The sequence below is a fragment of the Macaca mulatta genome, chromosome 4, assembly GCF_049350105.2.
Source record: "Macaca mulatta isolate MMU2019108-1 chromosome 4, T2T-MMU8v2.0, whole genome shotgun sequence".
Taxonomy (NCBI): Eukaryota; Metazoa; Chordata; class Mammalia; order Primates; family Cercopithecidae; genus Macaca; species Macaca mulatta.
The window spans coordinates 169,059,050-169,084,018 of record NC_133409.1 but is presented as its reverse complement, the minus strand read 5'-3'; the positions used below and the strand labels follow the sequence as shown (position 1 = coordinate 169,084,018).

The 24,969-nt window shown below is 42.8% G+C and overlaps 1 long non-coding RNA gene across 1 annotated transcript; it reads left to right on the top strand.

The window, feature by feature from the left end:
• Positions 1–988: 988 nt before the first annotated feature.
• LOC114677700 (uncharacterized) lies at positions 989–13,260 on the top strand. The gene is made up of 2 exons (XR_003729125.2): positions 989–1,021; positions 13,193–13,260. It is a non-coding gene; the product is annotated as an uncharacterized LOC114677700 (long non-coding RNA).
• Positions 13,261–24,969: the final 11,709 nt, after the last annotated feature.

Genomic DNA, 24,969 nt, shown 5'->3' with positions numbered 1-24,969 from the left:
GTGCTGGACACTGTGCACACAGGACACATCATCTCACCTAATCTGTACCATAACCCTGCAAAGGGGGCCAAGTTCCCACTTCAAGTTAAGAAAATGGAGACTGAAGAAGTGAAGGAACTACCAGTAAGTGGCAGAACTGAAATCAAATCCAGGTACAGACGTCCAAGGCACTCTTTCATGTGAGTGTTTTGGATTTTGCTTTTGTGCAAAGCCTCAGCCAAAAGGTGTTTATGAATCAGACACCAAAGCAAAATCTCCCCTGGTTGACAGCCATGGGCCTATCTCAAATCTCCCCATCCCATCTCGTCTTTCCTATTTCTGTCTTCTTTCTCTTCGCACCACTGTTCACTCTCTAGTAGCAGCGTGTTGTATATCTGTTTGCCGTCTGTCTCTCTGGCTAGAGCATAAAGTACCTAAGGGTGGGGGCTTTGCTTTGTTCCCTGCTGTAATTCCAGCCCCTGGAGCAGCATCCGCTACATCACAGCTGCTCAATAAATACGAGTGAACGACTGAGTGTGAGGAGACAAGGTTGGAGAAAGCAGGAAAAAACTGCAAGACCCGGAAAAGGAAAGGATGGGATGTAAAGAGAGCCAGAAGGAAAGATACAGGAGGCCAGAGGCCAGGAGTCCCTACATGAGGATGGGTGGTGTGCCAGGAGGCAGCTGGTGCCCAAAGGGCGTATAGGCGATGGAGAAGCCCATTGGCACTTTGGTGTGGTCGGCAACACAAGCCTTTTTACCAAATCTCTCAAACATCTTTCCATATACCATGTAACAGGGTATTTTTCTGTTTGTTTTTTTTTTTCCAGGGAGTTCTATGTCCTCCCCTACGACTGATTGCTGAAGACAGACCTCCCGGCAAGAGCATTTGACCAAATCTTGGTGACCCAGAGAAACACGTGTATCCATCAGGCATTGAGTCACATCAATGAAACGACACTAAGCCGGGCTCAATTCTCCAACCTGGTTTTCTTTACAGTTCACTTTCTCCCTGGGGAAGCACTGAGGACCACAAGAGGCTGGTAACGGAGATGACGTTAATTATAAACGGTGCAGTGTCCCGGTGAACATAAACCACTGGCTCATTCACAGTTATTTCTGAGAAAATAATTATTTTGCTTTTGCTCTAGTCGTTCTTTCACTGAAATCTAATGAGATGATAATGGGTGTGACAGTGTTTGTTAAAGTGCAGAGTTCCATTAAAACGTGGGGAAATGATATTATTGCTGTGAGAGGAAATGGCTGCTTTCTTTTGGCAAGGCTTTGAACATCAAAGTGTTTGTTGGCTGTGAAAGTGAAAAGGGCTTTGTGTGCACCCCGGGGAACAGATTCTGCCCCAGTTACTAAAGAATCCTTTTAAGGATGGAAGCCAGGACAGTCAGGCAGCGCTTCTCTTGGTCTCCAGATGGGGGTGCCACTGAGCCAGACACAGATTCCTCCAAGCTTCTCCCTGGACAGTTCCCTGGGGCCAACGAAGTTTCTGTCTACTGCAACTCGCCCCAAATAGCTTTCTCAAGTGTTGCAGGACACTGGGAAGATGAGATAGGGTAACACTGATGTTATATATGTCTTATCTATATGTGCTTCCTAGCTCATGAGGTGCTCACATGGTCTAGTGGCCTTTGATGCTATTTTCCTGTACAGTGTGAGAAATATAAAGTCTTGGGAAGGAATATGGGTCATCAAGAAAGAAAGAAAAAATTAGACAAAATACCCTGCCATTAAGTGGATTACCAGTTTCTTTTGTGAAGTATGGTTTTAGTAATGAGTACATTATTTAGATAAAAGCAAGCATTTAAAAAAAGCCCAAAACCATAAAAACAAAAACTCTCTTCAAATTACAATGCCCTTCATTTTCCACAGAAGCTATGTATTTCAAAACATGCCTGCTATGAAAATTCTGCCAAATAAGAATTAGGAAGTGATTAAAGTCTACGGCTTACAGCTTTTTACGTACAGCCTGAATTCTCTGCTCTGCTGCCTCTCCAACCACTTGCTGAAACTTTCTGAACCTGTATCATATTAAGATGGGTCTGAACGTCCACATGATTAACTGGGAGGCCGGGAGGGAGGGGAACTAGATAGTACAATGTGTGAATAATGTAACATAGTACATAGAGAGTGCTCGGTACATGGCTCTGAATTATCATCATGCTTTTATGTGGGATGTGCACGTGGTTTTTTTATTTTTGTTTTTGTTTGACAGAGTCTTGTTCTGTCGCCCAGGCTGGAGTGCAATGGCACAATCTCTGCTCACTGCAACCTCTGCCTCCCAAGTTCAAGCAGTTCTCCTGCTTCAGCCTCCCAAATAGCTGGATTACAGGCACCCGCTACCACACCCAGCTAATTTTTTGTATTTTTAGTAGATACAGGGTTTCACCATGTTGGCCAGGCTGGTCTCGAACTCTTGACCTCCAGTGATCCACCAGCCTTGGCCTCCCAAAGTGCTGGGATTACACGCGTGAGCCACCGTGCCCGGCTGGAGGTGCGGGTTTTCTATCCAGCACCTGCGGTGAAGTAAAGCCAGTAGGCAACAATAATGACTCTGGGAGAGGGTTGTGGATGGCAAACTGCTGAGCTGTTAATTCTGTCTGCTTCAGGAAAAGGGCAGGCCTGTTAAGAGAATGCCTATAGGATGCCCACCCTACATTACTGGCAGCAAAAAATAGTTTTTGAGCTTTCCCTATGTGTATTAGACATTACAGGGGCCATATGGGGGCATGAGATACTTGTGTAAATAGTGATTTTCTGGTTCTTGAGTTTTACTGAAGCCTCACTTATGCTGGTTGAACCAGATAGGGCTAGATATCTACTCTGAATTTTAGAGTTTTTTTCAAACAAGAGGGTCACTGTTGTAGGTTGGGAGTGTTACAAAAATATTATTATTATTAAGATTATTATTTGAGACACGGTTTCACTCCTGTTGCCCAGGCTGGAGTGCAATGGCATGATCTTGGCTCACCACAACCTCCACCTCCCAGGCTCAAGCGATTCTCCTGCCTCAGCCTCCCGAGTAGCTGGGATTGCAGGCATGCGCCACCACTCCCGGCTAATTTTGTAATTTTAGTAGAGACAGGGTTTCTCCATGTTGGTCAGGCTGGTCTCAAACTCTCGATCTCAGGTGATCCGCCCACTTCGGCCTCCCAAAGTGCTGGGATTACAGGTGTGAGCCACTGTGCCTGGCCAAAAAAATATTATTTTTATTATTTTATTATCTATTATTTCCTCCCTGCCCCTAAGCAACAAACCATTTTTTCTTAGGCCCCATTTTCTCAACAACTACTGTGTCTGGACATACATTATGTTAAAGCAATGGACTACTTCATGAACCAAATCTCTGGTTAATTTAGTGTGAGAGGATCGTCATGCAAACATTCCAAATAAATGCTCTTTATGCTGTGAGAAGTCACAGAATTCTTATTTCTGTATGGCTAGCTCATTGATTCAGCCTCACTGATAAGTCCTGGGGGAAAAAAATACATGTTTTTGCCCCAACTGAACTCTGCCTATCACGCAAGAGTACTGTTTCTACACAAACAAGGAAAGAAAATCCTCAACAGAATAAGTATTCTATGACCTGGTGATAATTATAATAAAAAAAAAATACTATTAAGAAGTTTATACTGGCTGGGAGTTACTGGGTAATTTACTCACTTGGCAATTGTTGGGGATGATTCCATGTTGCCCTGTCAAGTGTTTACTTAGGAGCTCGGCCGGGTGGAGCTGTGTCTTGCTCTCAGTCTCCCTCTGTTGGCTGGAACATGGATCGTTCTCTCTCCGAGGACTGAAGAATAATGACCTGCCTGCACAAATATTCAGCAGGCACATTATGCTCTTCTGGACCCCCCCACCAATGAAAGGCTTATTTGGATTTCAAATTAACAAATTTTTAATGAATGCACTCTTCACTCTTCACCTGCCTAATTTCTCTTTCTAGCACCCATCTGACATATATCCACCTATGCTCCTAGACTTATGAACCCATCATAAGTTGAAAATATTATAAGTCAAAAATGTTTTTAATAAACCTAGCCTACCAAATATTATAGCTTAGCCTAGCCCACCTTCACATGCTTGGAACACCTACACAAGCCTGTAGTTGGGCAAAATTATCTCATACAAAGCCTATTTCATAATAAGGTATTGAATATCAAATGTAATTAATTGAATATTGTACTGAAAGTGAAAAATAATGGTTGTATGTGTACTCAAAGTAAAGTTTCTACTGAATGGGTATGGCTTTTGCAACACTTTAAAGTAAAAAAAAAAAAATTGTAAATGGAACCATCATGATTTGGGGACCATCTGTATTTATTTATTTGCCTTTTGTCTGTCACCCCGATCAGACGGTGAGCTTCATGAGATCAGGAACTTTTGTTTGGTTCACTGCTGTATTTTCGGGGCCTAGAAGAATGCCTGGCACACAGTAGGTGGTTTATGAATGTTGGCTGAATAAATGAATGGGCACCAAGCATATCTAAGAATTGGGTACTATGATAAAAGATTAACAAGACATTGTTCTGGCCTTTTAGAAGTTCGTAATCTAGAATTGGACCAAAAAGCACTATGATTGAAGGAAGAACTGTTGACACTAGCCCTTTATAATCTAGAGGACACTGGCCCTAGGAAATCATTCACACTTATCTTCAATATTTGAAGAGTTGTCTGTGGAAGAAAGATTAGACCAGTTCAGTTTATTTCCAAAGAACTTTCCAATTGGTAAAAGCTACAAGGCAAAAATTTCAGCTTGACAAAAATCTCAGAATTGTCCGAAGTAGTTTTGGATTGCTTTGCACATCATGGAAGTCATTTAATCATAAAAACTCATTTTCCTTAGCCCTTTCCCAGACATACTAAACCAGAGTCTCCAGGAGGAGGTCCCAGTAATCTCTATTTGATAATAAGCTCAGAGGTGATTCGGAGGCAGTTGTCTGCAGACTGTTGTTAGAGAATCAGGGATTGGACTGGGAGACTCAGGTATCAGAGGAGTAGTGGAATTAAATAATCTCAAACCATAGTATTTTATGGTTCCAGCCAAGCGCAGTGGCTCATGCCTGTAATCTCAGCACTTTGGGAGGCTGAGGCAGATGGACCACATAAGGTCAGCAGTTCGAGACCAGCTTGACCAAAATGGTGAAACCCCATCTCTACTAAAAATACAAAAAATTAGCTGGGCGTGGTGGCGCATGCCTGTAGCCCCAGTTATTCGGGAGGCTGAGGTAAGAGAATCCCTTGAACCTTGGAGGCGCACGTTGCAGTGAGCACAGGTTGTGCCATTGCACTCCAGCCTGGGAAACAAGAGCAAAACTCTGTCTCAAAAAAAAAAAAAAAAAAAAAAAGATTTTATGGTTCCAGAAAATCATGGAACTCTCTTCTTAATAATGGTAATGTTAGTCATTGTGGTCTTTGCTGGGACTGCTACCAAACTAGAAAACCAAATCAAGAAGGTCGGCATGTGAGTCTGGTAGCTGCTTTAAGCAACATGGGGTAAAACTCCATGCATTCTATACCCTGCAGAGGGTAGAAGTGATTGACCTTCAAATATCCACACCCAAATAACCCACCTTACAAATTGCTGTATTGTAGTCAAAGTCAAATTTGTAGTGATGATTTCTACATATCTCATTTCTAATTTAGAGCACTTGGAGAGGAAACTGAAATAATGGGTCAACTTCTTTTAAGGAGAATTATCAAATAATGAAGTGTTTGTTGAACTGATATGGTTTGGCTGTGTCCCCACCTAAATCTCATCTTGAATTATAAGCCCTGTAATCCCCACATGTTTTGGGAGATAATTAAATAATGGGGGCTGTATCTCATATGCTGTTCTCGTGATAGTGAGTGAGTTCTCACGAGATCTGATGGTTTTATGCACTGTTTTTGTTTGCGGGAGGTTTGACAGTTTATGCCAGGAGTAGGGAAAGGAGTTGAAGGTTAATTGCTCACCCGTCTAAGCTTTTAAAGCTAAAAACATTTATTTAGGAACTCAGACGAGGAGGAATGGGGAGCTCTTATTATAGAAGTCCTAGCCTGCACTGACTCATCCTTCTTAAGTACTCATTAAATATTAGACGTGATGATTGTTTATTGAGCGCAGAATTGGAGAGTGGCACAAAGATGAATAGTCTATGGTCTCTGCTTTCAAAGATCTCGGAGTCTAGCCTTGATGACATAATCACAGTGAATGTGACAAGTGTTATATAAGAAGTTCTTAGGGCATGTGGCAGGGGGAATGTATAAAGGTGTGTGTCTCCAACCCAGTCTGACCAGAGATGGTATGAATGGGGCTAGTTACCTTCCCTGACCAGGTCATTAATTTACAGGGGTTGGGGCATCATTGCTTGTATTGGTTTGTTTCAGATTGGAAGAAGGAGAAAAGGCTGATGCATGGTTCCCAGGATGCTGAAGGGAAAGACAGGAGTGTGGAGGGGAAGGCATGGCTCCCTTGGCTGCCTGGTCTGAGAGGTTGGACCTACAGTGAGAGGAAATACAACCAGAGGTGAAGGAGGGTCAATAAGACTTGGAATACACGTAGTGGGGTATTTCAAGGCCCTTGCAACCTAATAAGGCACAGAGCGGAAGGACAGCCATTTTCCCATGGTCTGCCATATGCCAGAGCAGCCCAGGGAAGCAATTCGGACCAGGAAGTGTTGAATTTTCACAAGGCCATCTGCCATCAGGCAGAGAAGGGTGCCTCCTCGAGGAGACGTAGATTATCAGAGACTGAAGTTCACCCATGGAGGTGTTGCTGAGCTCCTTTATGAGAGCCCTTGGGGACACACAAAAATAACCAGGGGATAATTTGAGGGTGGACTTAGTTCTAGAGTCAGCGTTTAAGAAGTTGATAAAATTCAGGTAATCGTGATCCAGTCATGCATCACTTGGCGATGGGGATATGTTCTGAGAAACGCATCGTTGGGCGATTTTGTCATACACGAACATCATAGAGTGTACCTACACAAACCTAGATGGTATGGCCTACTACACACCTAGGCTATATGGTATAGGCTATTGTTTCCAGGATACAAACCTGTACAGCACGCTACTCTGCTGAATACTGTAGGCAATTGGAACACAATGGTACTTATTTGTGCATCTAAATACAGAAAAGGTACAATAAAAATATGCTGTTATAAGCTTATGGGGCCACCTTGGTATATGTGATCTGTTGTTGACTGAGACATCATGGCTGTTTCTGTTCTAGGAACACAGAGAAAGTAAAAATCTGTGAGAACGTCCTGGTAGATGGGGCTACAGAAATGTGTAAAAAGGACATTATGAACTGGGCTTCAAATGTTAAGTAGGAGTTTGTTAGGTTGACATGGGTTGGTGAGTATCTCAGATAGAGTCAGTATCCTTTCTAGAGTATCTCCCTTGCTCCTTTGCACCTTTCCCCCAACACCCAGTATTAACTCATTGCTTTCTTGTGCCATCTAGTTATGCTGGGGGGAGCAGCGTGGTCTTTGGGGTCTCTCTCCTGCTCAGTCTTCTCATGGTCATGCCCATGACGTCCATTGTAGACTGCTGGCCCTGTGCTTTTCCACTTTACCATGGGTGGGGCTTAGAGTTGGCCCCAAATGCTAGAACAGGGAGGAGACATCTCTGTCCATCTATGTCCATATTACAGATTCATATATGCACATCTAAGGGAGAGTGATTCTTATTTAACAGCAATACAAGTTCCACTTGAAGGCCCCTGTTATCTCTTTTCTTTACCGCCAGTGTCATGGTTAGACTGCTGGGCTGGGTGGACAGGCATGGAGAATGGGTGGCGGAGAATGCTGGATTACCAGATAGCGCAGGGCAGGGCAGGTGAATGAGGGGAGCTGAGATGGACCAACCAGCAGCTTGTGGGGCGGTACACAAACACTTTCAGGATGTCGAAGCCGGGCTTGAGCTGCTTCTCCTGGGGAGCCTCCAAATCCAGAGGCATGATGGCCGCACATCACATTGATCTGTCTGGTGCTATCAGGAGGGGCGTGATCATTTTTGTCCAAAGCTGTCAAGAAGCACATGAATCTAATAGGCTGCCCAAAGTGAAGAAGCAGACTTGGGAACTTGAGTCCCACCTTTGATTCACCATTGCTCATGCAGATGGGACTCAATCTGTTCCCTAGAAGGGCTCTCAGGGGAGCCCGGCTTTCCTTTTCTACCATAAACCCTAGCTTTCTTCACACTTAGACCTGGGGATTTGGTGAACATCTGCAAAGATAAGAAGATGCCCTCTTTTCTGTCAATCCTCTAATATCCTAGGTTTTGCGGGGAAGCAGAGCTAAGAAAGCGTGTGTAGATTGTGGTCACCTGGGTGATCTCTTGCACAGGACTCTACACACACACAAACACATGGTAGGAAGTGAAGGGGCTCCATTTTGCTAAAGCAAACAACAACTATCTCTGTGCAGTTGCTCTGTTGGTCAGGCAGCAAATGGCTCTGCCACACAATTAGAACGATATAACCATTTTCTTTCAGTTTGCATGCCTCCTGCTGTTGCAGCACCTGTTCAGGAGACCCTGGGGGTTTTCCATCCTTGTACTCATAATCCTGCAAATTTGAGCTATGGACTATGCTCATTTCCCCCACTTTGGCTTCATGTAGTTTTTATTTGATGTGTGGAGGAATTAGAGAGTGCCATGTAGCTGTGCAGGGTGAACATCAGCTCATTAAACTTGCCAAGAATTGGACAGTCCATGAAGATTAATTATTGGCTCTGCCTTTTATGTGCTGTCATTAGGCAGACATCTCTGTTGCTCTGAGAAGTTAATACAAATACTTAATTAAAGCCAACTTTTCCTCTCTTTGGAGGCTATTCCAATAGCTTCCTGCTTCTCAAAACATAGAAGACGCTTCACTGAGTGAGCTCAGGAAGGTCCCAGCAAAGCACTGTGGAAGAAATCGAGGGTGAGGTCAGGGAACTGGGACTCTGCCTGGGGAAAGGGTGATCCTGTCCATCTCAGCTGGGGCTCTTATAACTCCCCTGCAGTGTTCCTGCCCAAAAAGTCAGAAGAGCCTAGAACCTGTGCTTGTTAACAGGCATGTTGATTTCAACGGAAGAAATAATCCCCAGGAAACCTATTGCATTGAATTCAAATGGATTTGTTTCTGCTGTGCTATTATTTAATTAACTAAACACAGACTTCTGCACATCAGAAAGTGAAAATGTACATTTTTGAAAGACTCAGATTTGAACCACTCAAAGCCAACCAATATCTGTATTTGGGCCTGGTTGATTGGGTGGGGTAGCATGTTTTTTTGCTTTTGCTTTTTAGTAGAAGAGGCAGTGTCTTTCACATGAGTTATTTGTAAAATGCCCGAAAAAAAGCTGTTTAAAATGGTATTGAGGTTCCTAGGCTAGCCCATAATGCTTGTGTAACCCATGCATGCTGAGCCACACAGCTGCTGCTTCGTTGGTCTACTGGAAACACATCCTACATCCTTTGTTTTGTAGCAGTGGCAGCCTGTGAACTCTGGAAAGGGTTATCCCTGGCCCACTTACCCCTGCTGGTCTGGCACACATTCTAGGTCCAAATGAATGGACTGGATCAAGTAGAGTCCACATGTCTTTCGCTCACTCTTTGAGCATACAGCCTGTTCCAGCCACTGCGCTAGGAGGTTAGGATCCTGAGATGGATAAACTGGACTGCTGCCTTGAAGGAGCCCATGGGTTCATGAAAAAGGTAGATGAGTCAATCAGCTGTTTCATTGCAGTGTGAGGCTCAAGCTGCTTTGGGAGCACAGAAGGGATTATGTCCACAAAGATGCTCCTGGTTAGAAAGAAGAAATCAAAGTAGGGAATGAGGCAGCAATACCCAAACAGCAGTTATTTCATGAGTGTAACTCATCAAATAGTAATTTAAAGAACTGAGTTTGCAGAACACTTTACATGCATTCAAATGAATTTGATCCTCGCACCAGCCATGAAAGGTAGCATTTGTATTTTACCCGATTTGTTTAGCATTCCCTAATTCAGTGCCCACTGTGTGCTGGCACTGTGCTAGGCTCTGGGAGAGCAGTGAACAGAGCCAGGTCCCTGCCCATGTGCACCTTGCCCTCTAGTAGGAGGCCAAGCTATCCTCCATTGGTGTGACTTCTCTGTGATCATACAGCTAGTTAGGGAGGGAACAGTTGGTACTGGGCCTCCTGTGCAATCGGCTTTTCCACCCTATAACTCACCCACTACATTGAGAACACATTTTTCTAACACTTTCCAGCATCCCCCAGATAACTCTGCCTGTTCTGTTGGCAACAACGACCAACACCAACAAGCAGAGGTTGTCACTAGGCATACAATAATGTGAGATTTCAGCAGTGCTTAAACTAGAAAACATTTCGGATTCCAAAACAATGGTGTACAGGAAGGAAGAGGTGGGGGAAATATACCCTTTGAAGGAAGGGGAACATTTCCCCTTATACCCAGCTAATATTGAAAGCTTGGAAATGACTGAGTTAAGCCAGCCCACCATGTGCCTTATTATAGCTTGTTCCACCTATGGCTGCTGTCTGGCATTTTTTAACAATCATAGACATTTTCAGGATATATTAAGTCATTTTTATTTTACTGTTTGATATATAGCTGAAGTTGGCAGGATTGGCTTACTTCGCCTTTACTGGAGCACCACACAAAGTGTGCACTGATAAATGTTTGTTCAACAACTAGCTTTCTAGGAAAGATACGTATGCAGATATATAAGCACATACATTTGTCATAAATTTTGCTGATACAAAGTGTGTAGCACACAATTCACAAATAAGTATAAAGTAGGCAACACTCTTGATTATAAATTTCAATAGCCAATTGATTCTTACAAAAAAAGACTTTTGTTGATTTCTGCTGAACCGTTGTATCCATAGTCAACCTGTGGTTGTAATTCAACCATGATTTGACAAACATCAAACTATGAACTAACGTTTGATTACTACCCCATTCAGCAAAGTCACTCAAGGCATTAACAAATGAGTGTAGTTCTAACATGAATGCTGGGGTAAACAAAAACACGATGTTTTTGTTTACTCTGAATGAACAGAAGGAAAACCATCAAGATGTGGAAACTTCATTCATTAGTCAGTATGAGTGACGGTACTGAATTAGATCATCAGTATTTTTGAATTGGCTCTCCCAATAGTTTTGCATCATGAAAGAATATTTCCTCAATTTTTGGTGCTACTCACAATCTAGCAGCTGCAGATCCACTTTTAAGTCTTATGACACACTTTTACATTGATCTGCATCGTTAATATTTCCTGTCACCTTTTAAAGTATAGACAAGCAAGAAAAAAGAAGCCCTGACTTTTAGTGTTTGCCATTTTTTGTGGTGTAAATACTCCTCATATGACTGATTTCCAACGTGACATGAGTGAGCACATTGACGGGAAGAGATGTGCATACATATCATTATGTAGTACTTTGACAATACAGGTCCAATGGAAGAAAATAACTCCCAGAGCATAGGTAATAACAAAATATAGTAAATTTATTAGAAAGAGATGCTTTGAGTATTTATCATCTTTGTTTTTAACATAATTTATTGCAATTTTATGTAATTTAGATTTTTGGGTTTTTTTTTTTTTTTTTTTTGAGACGGAGTCCTGCTCTGTCACGCCGTGAGCCACCGCGCCCAGCAATTTAGTTTTTAATAATAGCTGTATTTAACGATCAGCTTACAAAATCCTGAAAATTTAACAATCAGTTCCCATGGGCTAGTACAAACTGGCTCTAGCACCCCACTACTGTCTGCATATCACTCCCATTTAAGTGGAAAAAATTAGTTTCTTCTCATAAAGTGCTGTGGCACTTACCTTCTAAAATGAAACTTATGGCCGGGCGCAGTGGCTGATGCCTGTGATCCCAACATTTTGGGAGGCTGAGGCGGGTGGATCACGAGGTCAGAAGTCCGAGACCAGCCTGGCCAATATGGTGAAATCCTGTCTCTACTAAAAATACAAAAATTAGCCTGGTGTGGTGTTGCACACCTGTAATCCCAGCTACTCGGGAGGTTGAGGCAGGAGAATTGCTTGAACCCAGGAGGCAGAGGTTGCAGTGAGCTGAGATCATGACACTGCTCTCCAGCTGGGTGACACAGCAAGACTCCATCTTGAAAAAATAATAAAATAAAACAAAATAAAATGAAACATATAAACAGGTGCCCAATATATGTATGTCGAATGAATGAATTTAGAAGAATATTTAATCAAAGCGTGTCTTGACTTTTACAAAATCATACAACTGAATATAGAATAACTACATCTGAACTAGCAAATACTGTACTTACTGTAATTAGTCTCTGTTCTCTGCTACAGTGTGATTTTCCACCCTTCTTCTAAAGGTACAGCTTGAATTTTGAAACTAGATCCCTACAATTTGATCCTATCTTGTTTGACTTGGAAGAATAACTCATAATGAAGCTGATTTTTAAAATACTGGTAGGTTCCTTAAGACCCTGAGTGTGATGTCTGCTCAGGTGAACGTCTGCTAATTAGCTAGCTGGGATCTGGTCCTTGGGGGACTTGTTTTACCAGCGGCTTCAGGTTGTTTACACTATGAGACACTCACCTTTATCCCTGCAATTAATTAGGGGTGGGGCCTTCACAGTCTTGCTTTTGATTCACAAATGACAACTTCCCCCATCTCCACAGTGTTGTTCTTCTGTGGGTGATCTGTTTGTGGGTTACAGAAGGCAAGTCTAGAGCTGTGCTGAAGTCAGTGCTTTGCAGGCACAGAATAAGGTAGCCATCCATCAGATGAGCAGGGACCTGTGGCATAACTGTTCGTCTTTCATTTACTCTCATTCATTCTCACTCACTCAAATAATTAATAAGTACCAAGTGCCCACCTGGAATCTAAGCAGTGTGATTATTATTATTATTATTTTGGAAACAGAGTCTGGCTTTGTCACCCAGGCTGGAGTGCAGTGGCATGATCGCAGCTCCTTGAAGCCTCAAACTCCTAGGCTCAAGCAATCCTCCTGCCTCAGCCTCCCGAGCAGCTGGGACTACAGGCGTGCACCACCACACTTGGCTATTTTTTTTTTTTGTATTTTTTCATAGAGACAAGGTTTCGCCTAGGCTGGTCTTGAATTCCTGGTTCAAGCGATCTGCCCACCTCAGCCTCCCAAAATACTGGGATTACAGGCATGAGTCACTGTGCCCGGCCATGAATTCTTAATACTTAAAAAACTTCATTGACTTTTTCTTACAGAGGCAAAGCATAGTCATTGACTGTAGAAGACAGTAATGAAATACATATAAGCAAAGACAAAAGAAAAACATCCATAATTCACTGTCTCGAAGATGTTCACTAAGTCTTCCAGACTGTCACAGACCTCTGAGCCCAAGCTAAGCCATCATCTCCCCAGCGACCTGCACGTACACATCCAGATGGCCTGAAGCAACTGAAGATCCACAGAAGTGAAAACAGCTTAACTGATGACATTCCACCACTGTGATTTGTTTCTGCCCCACCCTAACAGATCAATGTACTTTGTAATTTCCCCTACCCTTGAGAAGTTGCTTTGTAATTCTCCCTGCCCTTGAGAATGTACTTGGTGAGCTTCACTCCCTGCCCCCAAAACATTGCTCTTAACTTTACTGCCTATCCCAAAACCTGTAAGAACCAATGATAATCCCACCACCCTTTGCTGACTCCTTTTTCAGACTCAGCCTGCCTGCACCCAGGTGAAATAAACAACCATGTTGCTCACACAAAGCCTGTTTGGTGATCTCTTCACACGGACACGTGAAACACAGACTTTTTAGTGCCTGTATAACATAAGGTTGCAAAATTAGGCCCTTACTCAATATATTAGGTTGGGGGTTTTTTAACTTAAAAATAAATAATGTAAAAAAGTTACTTAAAAACTTTTTTAAAATGTATTTTAGCGATAAAGTTTTGCTCTGTCTCCCAGGCTGGAGTGCAGTGGTGCAATCATCGCTCACTGTAACCTCTTACTCCTGGGTTCAAGCTATCCTGCCTCAGCCTCCCGAGTACCTGGGACTGCAGGTGTGAGCCACCGAGACCTACTAAGATTTACTTTTAGTGAGGCTTTAACGCTAGTTAGTCCAAGGAGGAGACAAAATGTTCCTTTAGACTCATTGTCTTAAAGGGAAATGAAGTGACCCTTTTTGTAGTCCTGTCCACTCTGGAAGGGCAGCACTGGTGCGGAAGAAACCGAGTGGCCACCACAAGCCCTTCTGCATAGAATATGCTGTTCATGGAATAAGGCAATTGGAGGCCTTGGAATCTTGTCATTGTTTTCTTGTGGTGTCAATTGGATTAGAATCTGTAATTTTAGAAATTAGACTGTTGTTAATTAATGCATATTTCTGTAGTTGCTTCTGTTGGAACCGAACTGTCGATTCCTTCCTGGGCAGGGGTCGCCGCGAAGGATCACCGACACGAGATTCACAGCAGAGAGTTATTTATTACTAGCGCGCTAGGGTCCTAAGCTCTAAGTTGGCCCTGGGACCCTGACTGCTTGTTACAGGCTGTTTATATAGGCAAACACAAGTTCAAACACAGCTTAGGGCGCGAAATTCAAACAAAGCTTTAGGCGCGTGGTAATTGGGTCTGTCTATGGCCTGAGCAAGGTGTCTTGTTCTAATTGGTTAGAGCAGGACCTTATGAGGTTTTTTCCTGGAGTTGTTGATTCCGGGAACTTCGAGGCAGGGTGGGACCCCCGGAATTGGCAGGGTGGGACCCCATGAGGTTGTTTCCCGGAATTGGCAGGGTGGGACCCTATCAGGGTGGGACCCTATTGAGGCAGGGTGGGACCCTATCCAGAGCCACCTGGTGTTAATTTTTTTTAAGTTCTTTTTCTTATGAGGCCTAGTTTCTAAGTTTTATGCGGCCTAGTTTCACTTCCTTTAGCTTAGTGGTAAAATTTTTGGCCAGGCGCGATGGCTCACGCCTGTAATCCCAGCACTTTGGAAGGTTGAGGCGAGTAGATTACAAGGTCAGGAATTTGAGACCAGCCTGGCCAATATGGTAAAACCCTGCCTCTACTAAAAATACAAAAATTAGCCAGTAAAAATACAAAAATTAGCCGGGCATGGTGGTGGGCACCTGTAATCCCAGCTACCTGGGAGGCTGAGGCAGAAGAATCCCTTGAATCCCAGCTACCTGGGAGGCAGAGGCTGCAGTGAGCTAAGATCGCACCACTGTACTCCAGCCTGGTTGACAGAGTGAGACTCCGTCTCAAAACAAACAAACAAAAACAAAAACAAAAACAAAAACAAAAACAAATGCATGGTTGTGGTATTACCCTGTGCTAAGAAGAAACAGAAAAGAGCTTTAGCAGCGTCATTGCCTTTAAAATAGAGGGAACAATGATCTCCTGGGACCCAGCCAGGGGAAGAGGCAGCCAAGGTCAGAGTTCTCCTCTGAACAACTCTCCATCTAATGGATGCCTGTAGGCATCGCAGTCTCCTTTTGTCTCAGAGCAAATTGAGAGATGCTAAGATTAGGCTCTGAGCTCAACTGTTGATAAAAAATAAATAGAGGGAGGCAGGCAGCCTGGGGTGGGGTGGGGGTGGGCTCCTTCACCGAAGCTGGTGAGCAGCAGGGAGGAGGCACGCTCTCCCCACCTCTGTCCTTCCCTCCACTGCCCTTCCCCCAGGGGTCATAGTCCACACCACTATCACCTGTAACCTAGGCCTCTGTTTCCTCTGAGCTGCTGACATTTGTGGCCAGCTTCTTACGCAGCAGTTCTACCTGATATCCCGCCACCCTCTTCACACTGAACGACGAAAAGGGAGCTCATTGCTACCCCACATCATCAACTCCCCTCCTGCTGTAGGTCCCCTCTTTTTCTTTTTACTGTCTCTACAATCTATCTCCACTGTCTGCCCCACTGCTACCAGCTTGGCTCAGGCCCTCATGATTTCTCACCTGTATTAGCACAATCCCCTCCTTTGAAGACACTGTCCCTGCCTGCGGCCCGGCCCCTCACAACGATCCATGTTCTGGTGAGCTGGCTACAGCCTTGCTACTGCATGTGGGGTCCCCAGACTGGCTGCTTCAGCATCACCCGGAAATGTGTCAGAAATGAAGAATCACCGCCCCCATGTTCTCGATCAGTGAGGGTCCTGTCTGAAGACGGAAAGCCCATTAATTTGAATAAGGAAAATTTGATATAACACATGGGCAAATGGATAAACAAATTGTATCCATTCATGCAATGGAAACTTATTCAGGAAACAATATGAATGAATCCCAAGGGCATTGTGCCAAATGAAACACTCAAGTCTCAAAAGGTTATAGGTAGCATGATTCTATTTATAGGACATTCTAGAAAAAGCAAAACTTTTGGACCAAGTTCAGTGATTTCCAGTGACTAGGAGGAGGGGGAGGATTTTATTACAAAGGGACAACATGAAGGAATTCTGGTGGGTGTGGAAGTGCTGTGTACCCTCATTTTTAGGTTGGGTACACTTGTCTACACTTGTATTAAAACTCATGGAACTGTACACCAAAGAAAGGCAAGTGGACTGCAGGTAAATTAAAAATAATAAATAAATATTGTAGTGCATTATAAACCATTGAATAAAATCAGAAACCATAGTGCATATTGATAGCTAAGTAAATATAAAATATCTTCCCCCAAACACTACAAAACGGGGAAATATTAACTTTATAGTGGAGAAGCCTGGTCAACCCACTTTAATAGAGTGATTAAAGGTAACATCATCAGTAATATACTGAGGAGAATCACTTGCCATCTGATGAGATGCAATGTGAAGATCACAGTCAGGGCCAGTTTCATGGACTTCTGCAGTAGCACAGGGCCCAGTGCTCAGAAGGGGCATATGTTGGTTTAATGCTCTGCTGTTGCTTTCTTGAAAGTCTTAGTAATTTTTTAATGAGGGGTCCGTCTACAGTATTTTCATTTTGCAGTGATCCCTGCATGTAATGTAGTTGGTTCTGAATACAGCATCCTTTCTGTGATTTTCCTGCCAGAGATGTGTAACCTGAATTTGATCATGGTGAAACATCAGGCAAAGCAAAATGAATGGGCATTTTACACAATCAGTTGCTTGGTCCCTTCACAAGTGTCAAAGTCACGAAAGTCAATGCAAGATGGAGGACCTGTTTCATGTTGGAGGATGCTAAGGTAACATGACAAGTAAGTGTAATGCAGGTTTCTGTATTGGGTCCTTTGGCAACAAAAGTGTTGTTGGGACAACTCATGAAACTTGACTGAGGTCTGAAGATGAGATAGCAGGAATGTACCAGAGTCAGCTTTCCTCTCCTGATGGTTGAATTGTGATTGTGTAGGAGAATGTCCTTGTTTGTCGAACTCCCAAACTTCAATATTTAAGGGTGATGGGGCACCATGTGGGTGTCTTACACCCAAATAGTTCAGGGCAGAAATTCATTGTGTTCTTTTGGCAACTTCTCATGAAGTTTGAGGTTGTTTCAAACAAGAAAGAGTGATGGGGAGGAGACAGAGTGATGGGGGAGAGGGAAGGCTTCTCTAATGAGGTGACATTTGACCAAGACCTGAATGAAGTGAAAGAGCAAGTCACTGAGTATCTGGAGGAAGAACATTCTAGGCAGAGGGAACAGAATGCACCAGGGGAGTGAGGAGGGCACACGCCCGAAGTGTTCTGAGAAATAGCCAGGAGGCCAGGAGGCTCATGCAGAGACAGGGAATGAGAAAGTGGTAGGAGGTGAGGTCGGAGAGGTGATGGGGACCGAATCAAGTCCCAGCAAGGATGCTTGGTTTTGTTCACTGTGCTGGGAGATATTGGAGGGTTGGCCAGAGGAGCGACATGACACGACTTGTATTTTACAAGGATGGCTCTGGCTGCTGTGTGGAAAATAGACGACAGAGAGGCAGGGGTGGAAGCCAGGACACCAGTTGGGAGACTGTGGGAACAATTCACTCTCTGGTGGATAACTGTGCTGCAGGAACCTCCAGGAAGACTGTGAAGAGCCACTGCCAGCCCACAGCACAGAGCACTGGGCTGGCTCTGCCTCAGCAGCAGTGATGCCATCTGACCACTCCTCCATCTCATGCCCATCCTCCCTTGGAGGCCTGCCAAGAGGTGTCCGGCACAGAAGCTGCTCGTCAAAGGGCAGTTCTGATCATGACTTGCTAGAAACGTTGAAAAGCCAGCTGGTTGCATTTTTAATTGAATATTTCATTATTTGGCACAAGTGCTAAAGTGTCTTTTTAAATTAATTATTATAGAACCAAAGACAAGCTCAGGGAGAAATAGTGTAACCGTCAGATTTTGTCTTACTGCCTGGAGCTGCCTGACGACTCCAGGCCCTTTTGTCCTGTGCAGAGTTTGCATCCTCAATGCCCTTGAATGAAAGGGTCTTGAGGTTTTATCTGGTCCTACCCAACAACAACAAAACAACAACAACAAAAAATTTGAGCATTGACCTCTGATTTTTGGACCCAAAAGGACTTTGGTGGAAAATGATTCCAGTCCCCTCTTTTTCTGGATCCATCAGATGAGTGATAATTTAGAATTCAATTGGTTTTGTTTTGCTCCCAAACTTATCCTCATAAAGTTCCAATGATAAAAAGATGTAGACTTAGGTGCTAGTTGTGTTCGGCTTTCTTCTTGGAACATCCAGTGGTCTTAATGACATATCTAAAAGACAATTTCTTATCATTTTTTGTTTGGACAAGAATGATGCTTTAATCTATTACATGATTCTTTTCAAACATAAATATCCACATATGGTATTATGTGTAAAACACACATTTTTAAAATCCAAGAGCAGGCTTACACTTGAAAAGCAACATTTTAAAACTGTTTCTTCCTTACTTTTAATAAATGCATATCTATTATAAAGTGCATTTCCAATGTGATCCTAAGCCTCTGTGATAGTTAATCCCCAGTTTACAAAGTAGAGATCCAGTTTGGTTAGAGGATGCTTTGCTCTAGGTCAGAGACAAAGCCAGTGACCTTGGCAATGAAGTAGCTAGTTAGAGTTGAGTGATTTCCAGGTCAGCACAAGAGATGATGCACTGCCAAACAGAGCGGTGGTCACTGATTTTGTTGGTTTGATAGTGACTGAACTGGTTTTTATTCATCCCATAGTGCCTGTTCTTATATTCACTGAGAAGGATGGTTTATGTTCGAATTTTGTTTGAAGAGATTTATAGCATTCAGAGGGTAGAGATGAAAATATGATCTTCTCCTTAACTTTTAGGATTATAATTCTGGGGAAGATGAATGATCATTTAATTCTAAAACACAACAAAAAATATTTAAGCTTTAATGTAATAGCATTGCCATGAATTTAATCTTTCAAACAATTTACACAAAATGTTAGCCATTGCTATGGTCTATATGTGACCCTCAAAATTCATATGTTAAAACTTAATCACCAATGGGATAATATTAAGAGATGGGGCCTTTAGAAAGTGATTAAGTCATGAATGGATTAATGCTCTGATAAAAAGAGGTTGAAGGGAGCATTCTAGTAGTGCCTTTTTGCCCATTTCACCCCTTCCACCATGTGAGGATACAGCAAGAGGTCCCACACCAGACACCGGTTGCAAGTGTCTTGATCTTGGATCTCCCAGTCTTCAAAACTATAAGAAATAAATTTCTCTTTTTATAAATTATCCAGTTTCAGATATTTTGTTATGTCAGCACAAATAGATCAAGACAGGCATGCTTACAGCATGTTGTGATATGTCAAATTTGGAGTAGCTATGTCAAAAATCACGGGTATTTCCTGTGGCTATAACTTATGTTTGTGTCTTATTTCCTGAAACCATTCATAGATCTACTTGCTTGGATCACATACTTCCAGTACATTTTGTCACCTTAATAGACTGAATAAAAAAATCAAAATTTCTGGGTCTTGATTATACTAGCCATGTGACTTTAAGTGTCTATGCATGTGAATATTCTCATTGGTGGGTCTAATTTTCATCTATAGATTACTGCCATTTATGGTCTGAATAGTGTCCCCCCAAATTCATATGTTAAAGTCCTAACCCCAAAACCTCAGAATGTAACTGTATGTGGAGATAAGGTCTTTAAATAGGTAATTAAGTTACAAGAAGATCTTTAGGGTGATTCCTAATCCAATATGACCAGTGTCCTTATAAGAAGAGGGAGTTGTGACACAGATATGTACATGCATAGAGGAAAGACCAAGTGAAGATACTGGAAGAAGATGGCCATCTACAAGCCAAGGAGAGAATCCTTGGAATGAAACCAGCTGAACTTGATGTTGAACCTCAAACCACCAAAACTGTTAGGAAATAAGTTTCTGTTGTTTAAGCCAACCAGTGTGTGTTACTTTGTTATGGAAGCCCTAGTAGATGAATATAGATTTTGGTACTGGGAGTGGGGTGCTGATATAACAAATACCAAAAAATTCAAAGTGGCTTTGGAACTGGGTAAGGCTAGAAGAGTTTTGAGGCCATATTAGAAAAACCTAGTTCCCCAAAGAGCCTGTTGATAGAAATATGGACATTAAATATGCTTCCGGTGAGGTCTCACATGGAAATGAGGAACATGTTTTGGGCACTGGAGGAAAGATGATCCTTGTTACAAAGTGGCAAATAACTTGGCTGAATTGTGTTCTAGTGTTTTATGGAAGGTAAAACTTGTAAGTGACAAACTTGGGTATTTAGCTGAGGAAATCCCTAAGCAAAATGTTGAAGGTGGCCTGGTTTCTGTTTACCACTTATAGCAAAATGTGAGAGCACAGAGTTTAGCTTAAGAAGAAATTGTTAAGCAAAAAGGAACCAGAATTTGAAGACTTGGAAAATTCTCACCTATGTATATTGCAATACATGAAGAGTTAGGTTAAAAGAATATATTTAGGATGGTCTCTAATTCAATATGACCAGTGTTATACAGTATTGAATAACAATACTGCCTTTTATGTTACAGGGTAGCTACGATGATCAAATGCAATAGGTCGTATATTACAACGTCATAGGTTGTACTCTAAGAGCTTGGTAAACTATAAATTGTTCTACAAAGATAAGGTGCAACAAAGATAAGATGAGGCTTGATCTTTAAGGCCTCAATCCAGTTCTCTTTCTAATATAATGTTATCTCATGCCAAAGACTTCTAGACTTCCAGCAAACCAGATCAACAAGCATTTAATTAAATAATCTGAACAGCACATGAATAGATACAGTAAGGTGGCCAGCACAGTAGCTAATGCCTGTAATCTCAGCACTTTGGGAGGCCAAGGCAAGAGGACTGCTTGAGGCCAGGAGTTCGAGACCAGCCTAGGCAATATAGAGAGACCTCATCTCTACAAAACATAACAAAATAAAAAAATTAGCTAGGTGTGGTGGTGTGCGCCTGTAGTCCCAGCTACTTGGGAGCCTGAAGTGGGAAGATCACTTAAACCTCAGAGTTTGAGGCTACAGTGAGCTATGATCATCACTGCACTCCAGCCTGGGCAATGGGGTCTCAAAATAAACAATAGAAAATAAGAAGAAGGCACAGTCTTTCCTCCATAGTATCTGGAAAGCAAAAAATAAACATATATCTCAGCTAATAAACTACACAGCAATCTTGGAATAATATATTTTCAGCTTTCCACATGAATTAATTGGTTAACCTCTAAAGCAAGTTGGTATTCTTCCTAGTATCTTTTGGGAAAATTACAAAAGCAAATTCAATTTAGAATCTTATAAACTTTTATTATTTGTTGTTGGTTTGGCACAGACACATTTTTTTTTCTTTAAAACTTCTATTATTCTCTTAGAAGGGCCAGGTTTTCAAATCAGAGGCTGACATCACAGTCTGCAGCTCCTGCCAAACATAAAAGTTTCCGATGGAAAATATTTGCAAATTTGGTCACTGATTTAATTAAAAACGTTCCCAGGAAGTGTAAAAAAACAAGTTTTCAGATTGTTTGCAATTGTGAAGCAGTCTGGAAGCTTGAGCAGTGATGTCTACCTTTGGTACAACTTCTTAGGAAGCTCAAAGCATGGAGCCTCCTGAGAGTGGAAAGCTTTCATCCTTTCGTTCCTCATTCAACCTCACCATTGCTTTTGGAAAGCCACATCTGCTGGAATATAAGGGCTAAAATTCTGCCTTCCCCTAGTCACAGGGGTAAAAACTTTCACAAAATAAATAATAATAATTATAATAATAATAATAAATAATTGGGGGCTGGGCATGGTGTCTCACGCCTGTAATCCCAGAACTTTGGGAGGCTGAGACAAGAGGATCACTGACGTCAGGAGTTCGAGACCAGCCTGGCCAACATGGTGAAACCCTGTCTCTACTAAAAATACAAAATTAGCCGAGTGTGGTGGCACATGCCTGTAATCCCAGCTACTGGGGAGGCTGAGGCAGGAGAATTGCTTGAACCCAGGAAGCGGAAGTTGCAGTGAGCTGAGATCATGCCACTGCACTCTAGCCTCGGTGACAGAGGAAGACTCAGTCTCAAAAATAAATAAATCAATAAATAAATAATGGGAAGAGAAGAGAGAAGATAATTGAAGGACACCCAGAAAGCTTTCCCATCATGTCAGAAATTTACCAGCTACATGAACATTTTCTTCCGAGACAGTATCTGCATGGATCATATCAACTGACTCATCTTCATAAGAGTAATTCTTTTTTTGTAAACTTTTTGCTTTCTAAGGAATCTACTTTAAAGAAAAGATCCTTGGATACAATGGCCCCTTACTACAGTTCTGTGAGGTGTCATGGAAACGTAATCATACTCTCCATCAGTGATTTAAGGGAGTCCAATGGTGAATTATTTTGTAAAGTGCAGCATTTTCTTCCCATTTGAAGAGTCTCCCAGTCACTTTTGAGTTTTAAGTTTGGATTTTCATGTATTTGTCTCAAAGTCAGAGACATAAATCAACACATGACCCCAAAGGAATGCTGGAGGACTACACAGGGGTCGCTGGCACAGCAAATCTGTTCTGATTCCACAGCACCCATCTCCACTCATGACAGAGCCGCTGTGTGGGACAGTGCCTCCGTTCCTATAAAGAAAGGCCACTCTCGCTGGGCGCGGTGGCTCACGCCTGTAATCCTAGCACTTTGGGAGGCCGAGGCGGGCAGATCACGAGGTCAGGAGATCGAGACCATCCTGGCTAACACGGTGAAACCCCGTCTCTACTAAAAATACAAAAAACTAGCCGGGCGTGGTGGTGCGTGCCTGTAGTCCCAGCTACTCGGAGGCTGAGGCAGGAGAATGGTGTGAACCCAGGAGGCGGAGCTTGCAGTGAGCCGAGATGGTGCCACTGCACTCTAGCCTGGGCGACAAAGCGAGACTCCGTCTCAAAAAAACCCAAAAATCAAAAAACAAAAGAAAGGCCACTCTCAGTATGTTTGGCTGTGCTGTCATGCACTACGACACACATCCTAAGAACCCCAGATACTGAAAAAAGAGAAGTTGCTTTCCCAAAACAGGGTTTGTTCCTATGATCAGCTCATGATCCTCTCTCTCCCTTTATCTTTCTTAACCCTAAAAAACCAGTTTTACTATTCATCCATCCTAACAAGGTAAATTAGTCAAAACCTTGCCACACCACCTTTACATTTTCATCTTCCCCCTTTTAGCTGCCTTTAGCAGCCTTATGGATGGGGTTTCACATCTCCCTATATTCTGTACAGGCTGTGTGTGTGCATGCATGTGCATGTGTGTGATATGTCTGTGTGTGTGTATCTGTGCCTGTATGTGTGTGTATCTGTGTCTGTCTCTGTGTCCCTGTGCGTGTGTATCTCTGTGTCCCTCTGTGTGTGCGTGTAATCTGTGTGTTTCTGAGTCACTGTGTGTGTATCTGTGTTTGTCTCTCTGTGTGTGTATCTCTCTGTGTCTGTGTCCCTGTGTGTGTGTGTGTGTATCTGTGTGGAGTGGGGTGGTGGGTATGTGTGGTGTGTTTCTCTATACTCCTTTTCATTTCTCCCTAAGTGACTGTGCCCAGATCGCTTCTCTACTCCTTCAGATAAAAAGCAAAGGGCTTTGGGGAGGCTGAGGCAGGAGGTTCACTTGAGCTCAGGATTTAGAGACTAGCCTGGGCAACATAGTGAGACCTCATCTCTACAAAAAAACTTTAAACAAAAATTTGAAAAAGCAAAGAGCGTTGGGTAATACTGACAGTAGTCACAGCTAGTGTCCACACGCAGCTTCCTGTGTATGTGTCAAGCAGCTCATCACCTGTGTATCTGTGGACCACTTTAATCCTCATCACAACCATAGAAATGAACTATTAACCTCATTTTACAGATGAGGAAACGGATATGTAAACTCTTGGAAAAAAAAAGTCCAGATGAGGCCGGGCGCAGTGGCTCACGCCAGTAATGCCAGTACTTTGGGAGGCCGAGGCGGGTGGATCACTTGAGGTCAGGAGTTCAAGACCAGCCTGGTCAAAATGGTGAAACCCCGTCTCTACTAAAAATACAAAAGTTAGCCAGGCATGGTGATGCGTGCCTGTAATCCCAGCTACTCGGGAGGCTGAGGCAGGAGAATCGCTTGAACCCAGAAGGTGGAGGTTGCAGGGAGCCGAGATTGCACCACTGCACTCCAGTCTGGGTGACAGTGAGACTCAGCCTCAAAAAAGAAAAAACCAAACGAAAAGAAATCCAAAGGAACGAACAATGAAGAATACACTGTCCCTCAAATGTGCTCTCCTCTCAGGCTCACGTTCTTCAGTATATACACATATGCTTACTATAAGCGACTACTCTAGTACTATACATTACTACCATATCTTAGCTCATTCACCTTAGAGACAAATAGATAGTAAAATTGTTTTTTTAGAGTTAGGAAAGGAAAAAAGAAGAGGAGAGGGGTCATGAGTTGATTATATAAACAAAGCTTGTTTTGAAGAAGTAGCTTTTCTTTTCCGTGTGTGTGTGTGTGTGTGTGTGTGTGTGTGTGTATGTGGACAGAGAGAGAGAGAGAGAGACAGAGTATATATAGAGCACAGGTTTGGAAAAATCCCTCTACCATAAAATATTTCATTGTATCCTTCATGTAATGTACTCATGAGCCTGTAGCTTTCCTTCCT